Below are 8070 nucleotides of genomic sequence, written 5' to 3'. Positions count from 1 at the left end.
CTTCCTCCCTTCCTTCCATCTTCCTTCCGAAGTGTAGCAGAAAACCCGCCACCCAAAAATATGCCACTCTGGTAGAGTGATGCCTTCGGGCTGGAGGCACTTGGAAACCAGCAGATGCAGGGAGAGCCTTTCTCTGAACCCCCTTCCTGCCTCAAGACAGATGCTCCCAAAGGAACTCGACTGTCACAGATCCCCCCCCTGGGAGGGTCTTCATCCATTACCACAGGAGAGGAGACCAGAAGCGGGGCGCCACATGCTCACAAGCTTTGTCACAAGCTGTTCTTCCAAGGGCCCTTTCACCTTCCGCAAAAACCGTCTTCTTCCCCCTCCGAGGCCTGCCTTCCCCTTTCCCTCCCGAGAGCTATTGAAGCCCGAGCTCTAAGGCACCTCAGGGGATGAGTCACTGCCCCCGGGCATCTCCCATGATGTACACACGAGGTAAACATGTTATTAAACTCTTTTCTCTTGTTAATCTTTTATGACAGGGGTCTCGGCCAAGAAGTCAGAAGAGGGGAAAGAAAATTATTTTTCCTTCCCTACACTTCCATCCTTTTTTTTTTTTTTTTTGGTAAGACTGTTGTTTAGGCGTAACTTACAGTAGGGCGCCCAGATCTTAGCGTATCGGTCTATATGCGCACATACGTGTAATCACCCACATGAAGACACGGAATGTTCTTCACAAGGCTGACCTTTATCACCACGGGTTAGTTTCACCTGGTTTTGACATTTATATACGTGGGATCACATGCTATGTTCTGTGTCTGGCTTCTTCCATATAACGTGTCCATGCTCCCCCTATGCCCCTCAAGCCACCACAAGCCCCTCTCCTCCCCACCCACTCCGGAAATAGTGCTGTTTCCCCCATTCTGGCTCCTCACTTACACCACTGCCCCTGAATCCCGCTCTCTCCAATTTCTTTTCTTCTCTTTTGAATTTTAACATTTTCATTCATTTTTTGAGAGCCAGAGAGCAAGCACGAGCTGAGGAGGGGCAGAGAGGGAGACACAGAATCCAAAGCAGGCTCCAGGCTCCGAGTCGTCAGCACAGAGCCCGACATGGGGCTCGAACCCAGGAGATCATGACCCGAGCGCAAGTCGGCCACTTAGCCGAGACACCCAGGCGCCCCTCACTCTCCAATTTCTATCTCCAGACCCAACTGCCTATCGGAATTCTTTGCCTAGAGGCCTCACAGACCATCCATTTTTCCCTAACAAAACATGCCTTGCTGTTTACCCGCCATCTTGTACCTCCACCCGCCCAGAAGTCAAGCCTAGTCATCAATGGAACCTTTCTCTCGCTCTCACACGCACACATACACGCACCCACACACGCACGCCAGGGTCGTTCATGAGCTGGCCCGAGCCTCCCTCTTCAGTCACGGATTCTAACATTCCTGTCTCCCCACCTCGTCACGCACATGCAAGACGCTCTCACACATCAGCACGTGCTCGTCCCTCAGGCCAACGTCCTTCCCCACCTGCAATGCACTACGCAATTCACACGGTGGCCCCTCCGTCCCCGCTGCTCCTCCCCGCGCCCTGCGCCCTGACTCCGCCTCCAGATGTTCTGTCGCACGTTGCTTGTGCTCATCATTCCGTGAACTCTGGAGACCAGAGACAGGGTCACCCCTCTCTGGTCTCTCCTGCCCCACACAGAATCTGGCACACAGCCATTAGAGAAGGAACAGTCTGTGCTGAGGGTTAGTGATGGTAAAGATCGGGCTGACAGGGGAGCAGGGTGTCTGATCTATCCTCAAAGAAGCCCAGACCTGCTCACGGCAAAGTCTTGTGGGAAAGGACAACAGGGCACCTGATGGCCCGTAAGGTTCAGAACATAAAACTCGTGGGGCGCCTGGGTGGCTCAGTCGGTTAAATGTCCGACTTCGGCTCAGGTCAAGATCTCCGGGTCCGTTGAGTTCGAGCCCCGCGTCGGGCTCTGTGCTGACAGCTCAGAGCCTGGAGCCTGCTTCGGATTCTGTGTCTCCCCCTCTTTCTACTCCTCCCCTGCTCACGCTCTGTGTCTCTCTGTCTCTCACTAATAAATAAACGTTAAAAAAAAAAAACACATAAAACTCGTGAAGAGCCAGAGACAGCCCAGGGAGCAAGGGAACCAGAAAAGAAAAGAACAAGATTCGCAGAGCCAGCTCAGAAGCCGGGGGGAGGGGGGGTGACCAGTAGCACTAAGAAACCCCAGGCCTGAGCGGCTCTTGGGGACAAAGCCTGAGGTATGACTGTCTTCGCAAGTAGAGTCAAGCTGCCTCTTCTGTTTTAAGATTTTATTTTTCAAGTAATCTCCACACCCAACGTGGGATTCGAACTCACAACCCCAAGATGAAGGGTCAACTCGCTCTACCAATGGAGCCAGCCAGGCACCCCGCCCTGTTTTTCTTTATTTTTGAGACAGACAGTGAGCAGGGGAGAAACAGAGAGAGAGAGGGAGGGAGGGAGAGAGAGAGAGACAGAATCCCAAGCAGGCTGCACACCGTCAGCGCAGAGCCGGACGCGGGGCTCAATCTCACAAACTGTGGGATCACAACCTGGGCCAAAATCAAGAGTCAGACACACCTAATCAACGGAGCCGCCCAGGCGCCTCCCCCCCTACCCCCCACCCCTTCTGTGTTTAATGGCAGCAAGCGCACGCCCCTCCCAACCCACAAGCCCTCCTGGGCAGACCGACTACCCAGGCTGGGCAGACTACTTAACCATTCCTCAACCTGGTCTCCCGAAGCCACGGGACACACGTCTGCAAGTCACCTCAACCAGCCACAGCAGTGAAGACTTACCCCAGCCTGCGGCCATGGCCCGCCTCCCCGATTCTTCCAGACGTTCAATGAATAGGTCCTGACTGAAGGAGGGACGGGCAGACACAAAGTTACAAACAATTTTCCAAATGACCGTTTCTTCAAGAGGACGTAATTCCAGAGGAGAAAAGGGAACAGACACCGAGCATAAACAAAGGCTCTTCTGTGCGACTCTACTTTAATTAGAATGACAACTAATTGAAAGCAATTTAATGTTGGTTCACGAAAGGTTAATGGAATTCATGTTTTGGAGATGCCGAATGCAACACAGACTCAGCCAGAAATACAAATCTAACCTTTATTCTCTTTAATTATTCGGTCAGAATAATTTCCTGGGAGCGGGTTTCGTCTCTGGATGGCTTTAATTAAACACCACTGAACTTTGAAGTTGACATCAACTCATCCAGCTGCAACTCAATTTTCAAATTAATCTGCTGTCTAACACGGAGGTTCTGTGGCCTGAGCAGGGGAGCTGTGGGGGAGCAGGAGACGGGCCTGGAGCCTGGCAGGTGGTAACGGGTTCTGGAACGCCATCTTCTTGCCCACCCTCTCTGGTGGCAAGGCAATTCCGTAACCTCTGCCAGCGCCTGAGGAGAGGGGCTTGCGCTGAGCCGAGCGACCAAGCTGCCTCCTTCCTCAGCTTTTCCCCACAGATGCTGCGGACGGCGGACCCCTGCCCAAGCCCCGCTCTACTCCTGCCTACCTGCCCTGCTCCCACATCTCCCCGCTCCCGGGGCGGCTGAAGCGCGTGACGGGCCCTCAGGAACCCCCTCTAAGCCGGCAGCCGGCGCTGCAGCCCAGCCCCAGCCTCGAGCTCTCCGGGTCGGCCTTCCCAGGCCTTCCCGCTGCCGACCAGGAGGGGGCGCCAGCACGTCCCGCAGCCTGGGCCGGCACTTCCACTGGAATGCGCTATTTACGCTTGGCAAATCCGGCCAGTGTGTATGTGTTGGGACGTGTGAAGCGCCATCGCTTTGGCCCTGAGGTCCACCCATGAGACCATGACAAAGCTCAAGGTCATGGCCAAGGTCAGGACAAGGGAAGGCATGATGTCCCAGGAGGGCTTTGTCAGAACTCAGAGAAAAAGAGAAAAACGCCATTCCCAGACACTCTGCTGGCCCTTTCCATTAGTTTTTGTAGCAACTCCCTTGGAAAGCAGTTCTAACGGACTCCAGACCCTGAGCAAAAGCAGCATCTGTCCTCAGTCCACGCATCCAGCACCTCCTGAGCCAGCACAGCACCCCCTGCACCCTGGTACCACACAGAGGTCAGGATTCCCAATTGAAGCTTATGCAAGTGACAGCTGCCAATGGCAGAAAAGGCGAATGACCCATCCCACCCCTGTCCCCACCCTGGGAGGCTCCAGAAGGAGCCAAAGATATTCTCTCTACTGAAACTTGAGGCTGGTTTCCAGTGACTGGACAACTAGACATTTCCTACCATGTACAACAAACAAGAAACAGAGAAAGAAAAAGCTACACAGGCAACAGTGACAGAAACATCACGCACCGTGATCCCAAAAGCAAGTCTTTGTGAGGCCCAGCTCCACTGGGGTTCTAGAAAATCCCTCTTTCTGCACCGGCTGGTTTTAATAAATTTCTGGGACTGATGATCAGAAGAGGTTTGGCTCACACAGAAGTCAACAGAGTCTGTTCCAGAGAAGTCAGCCACATGGACCAATGACATTTACAGCATTATCAAAGAGCACCTGGACATATGTGGGCAAAGTATCCGAAAAGATAGTTAACCAAAAAAAAGAAATAAAACAACTTGAAAAATGAAAGGATTTTAGGGGCACCTGGCTGGCTCAGCTGTGGAGCATGCAACTCTTGATCTCAGATTGGTAGTTCAAGCCCCACGTTGTGTATAGACATTACTTAAAAATAAGGGGCACCTGGGTGGCTCAGTTGGTTAAGTATCTGACCCTTGATTGCGGCTCAGGTCATGATCTCATGGTTTGTGAGTTCAAGCCCCACATCGGGCTCTGTGTGGACAGCAAGGAGCCTGCTTAGGATTCTCTCACTCCTCTCTCCGCCCCTCCCCTGATTTCTCTCTCAAAATAAATAACCTTAAAAAAAAAAAGGATTTTAAAAATTAAAAATAAATTTTAAATAAAAGAAAGATACTCAACATCACTCATTATAATAGAAAGACAATGTAAACCAAAGAAACATTACCACTTACCAAGATGGCAAAGACAAAATTTGATACAGCATTTTGCTGGCAAAAGGGAGGAGGAACAGGCACCCTCATCACAGCTAAACAGGAACAAAAACCAGCACTATTCTGTTACTAAGGAGTAGCTATCAAAATTGGAAACACACATCCCCTTTGCCTTACAGTCTCACTTTTAGAAATTATCCTACAAATACATTCAACAATATATAAAATGAGATGGAAAGGTTATATATTAAGGCAGTGTTTATAAAAGCAAAAAACTTAAGACTAAATACCCATCAAAAGGAGACTAGCTAAATAAACTATGGTGTGTTCATAAAATAGAATATAATTCAGAAAAATGAGGCAGAGAACAAGTTCCAGACTATGACTGACTAGTAGAAATGTATAGTACCATTTAGGCAAAAATAAAACAGGCAGAGAAGGAAAATGCCTCCATATATAAAAATAGAACATATCTGGGGCGCCTGGGTGGCGCAGTCGGTTAAGCGTCCGACTTCAGCCAGGTCACGATCTCGCGGTCCGGGAGTTCGAGCCCCGCGTCAGGCTCTGGGCTGATGGCTCGGAGCCTGGAGCCTGTTTCCGATGCTGTGTCTCCCTCTCTCTCTGCCCCTCCCCCGTTCATGCTCTGTTTCTCTCTGTCCCAAAAATAAATAAAAAAACGTTGAAAAAAAAATTAAAAAAAAAAAATAGAACATATCTGAAAGTAAACAGAGGAAACTAGGGTAGAGAAAAAAACAAGGTAAGCATAGAAAGCATCTTGTGCGTCAGAACGTACAGAAAACACACAAACACGGATGGGACATGTCAAAAGGACACAGAAGCAAAGTCTGGGCTGAATTTAAGCATTGGAATGATTAATGACAGGGATGGTTATTATAGTGAATGAGGAAATTACACTAAAGCTTCTTAAAGGAGTGAGGGTAACCCAGCTTCACAGGAAAATGTCAACAGTGTAGAAGGAATGACAGACTACAGAATCACTTTTTTACAACCACCTTAAGGAATAAACGATTCAGTCAAGAATCACCAAGGACTACTATACTGGGTACAACACTGCCGAGGACAGGATATTCCCAGTCTCAACTACCACCCCATAGATTACTTACTAGTTACAAAGGGAAAGAGTATCTTATAAGGGAGAAATCTGACAACAGCCGAATTAAGTTATCCTAACTTCAAATTGCCAATAATGGGACAAACTGGTATCAAGTGCCACTTGATATAGTAAGAATACATCGTATATGAAGAATTCCTGACAAAAATGTTTTAACTTCAACCCAATCATAAAGTAAGACAAATCCAAGTTGAAGGATGTTCTGCAAAACACTGCCCTGAACTCTTCAAACTCTTTGATGAAGGGCACTGGGGACTACTGTGGATCAAAAAGACTAAAGGGACATGACAATTAAAGACAATGTGTGATCCTTGAATGGATCCTGAAACTAAAAACAAAAGTCAACTAGCACTGCTGGAAGAAATGTAAAATGAGAAAGCTGATTTAGGAAGTCTGGCAATTCTTCAAAAAATAAACACGGAGTTACCATATGACCCAGCAATACCACTCCTAGGTATATCCTAGGCATGTACCCAAGAGAAATGAAAACATAGGCCTGTTCAAAAACCTGTATATCAACTTCCATCTAAGCATATTCATAGTAGTCAAAAGTGGAAATAACCCAAATCCATCAACTGATGAACAGATAAACAAAATGTGGGGTGTCTATACAATGAAACATTATTCAGCCACGAAAAGGAATGAAGTTTTGACACATGCCACAACATAGATGAACCTCAAAATCATTACAATGAGAGAAACCAGTCACAGAAGATCACACGTTAAATGATATTTACGGGGCACCCGGGCGGCCCAGTTGGTTAAGTGTCTGACTGTTGATTTCTGCTCAGGTCATTACTTCACAGGTTTGTGAGATTTAGCCCCACATCAGGCTTGATGCTGACAGTATGGAGCCTGCTTGGGATTCTCTCTCTCTGCCCCTCTTGTGCACTGGATCTCTCAAAAAAAAAAAAAAAAAAAAAAAAAAAAAAAAAAAAAAAAGATATTTACATGAAATACCCAGAAAAAAATAATCTATAGAGACAGAAAATAGAGATCAGTGGTTCCCTAAGGCTAGGAGGTGAGGTGGGGAAGATGAACAACTGCTAACAGGCACAGGCAGAGAGCTTCCTCTTAGGGTAATGAAAATATTTTAAAATTGATTGTGGTGATGGTTGCACAACTCTGTAGATGATAAAAACCACTCAACTGTACACTTTAAATGTTTTTGAGAGAGCAAGTGTGTGTGTGCAGAAGCAGAGGGGGAGGGGCAGAAGTGGGGGGGGGAAAGAGAGAAACCTAAGCAGGCTCCACGCTCAGCGTGCCCCAAAGGGGGCTCAATCCCTAAGACCCTGGGATCATGACCTAAGATGAAATCAAGAGTGGGACTCTTGGGGAGTCTGGGTGGCTCAGTCGGTTGAGCATCCAACTTCCACTCAGGTCATGACCTCACTGTTTATGGGTTCAAACCCCATGTTGGGCTCTGTGCTGACAGCTCAGAGCCTGAAGCCTGCTTCTCTCTCCCTATCCCTCCCTCCCTCCCTCTCAAAAATAAGTCAACATTAAAAAAAAAAAAAGACAACCAACTGAGCCACCCCGGCACCCCTGAATTGTACACTTTAAATAGGTAAATTGGGGGCGCCTGGGTGGCTCAGTCGGTTGAGCATCCGACTTCGGCTCAGGTCATGATCTCATGGTTCGTGGATTAGAGCCCCACATCAGGCTCTGTGCTAACAGCTCAGAGCCTGGAGCCTGTTTCAGATTCTGTGTCTCCCTCTCTCTCTGCCCCTCCACTGCTCAAGCTTTCCCTCTCTCAGAAATAAACAAACAAAAAAATAGGTGAATTGTATGGTATGTGAATTATATCCCAATAAAGTTGTTATTTTTAAAAACACAACTATAAAGGATACATCATTGTGATACCTGGGAAAATTAAATATAGAATATATATTAAATAGTATTTTTATCAATGTTAATCTGAGTGTGGCAACTATGTTATGATCATGAAGGAGAATGTCCTTATTCTTAGGAGACACTG

Source organism: Prionailurus viverrinus, chromosome A3, assembly GCF_022837055.1.
Source record: "Prionailurus viverrinus isolate Anna chromosome A3, UM_Priviv_1.0, whole genome shotgun sequence".
NCBI classification, from domain to species: Eukaryota; Metazoa; Chordata; class Mammalia; order Carnivora; family Felidae; genus Prionailurus; species Prionailurus viverrinus.
Note: the sequence above shows the minus strand (reverse complement) of the source record.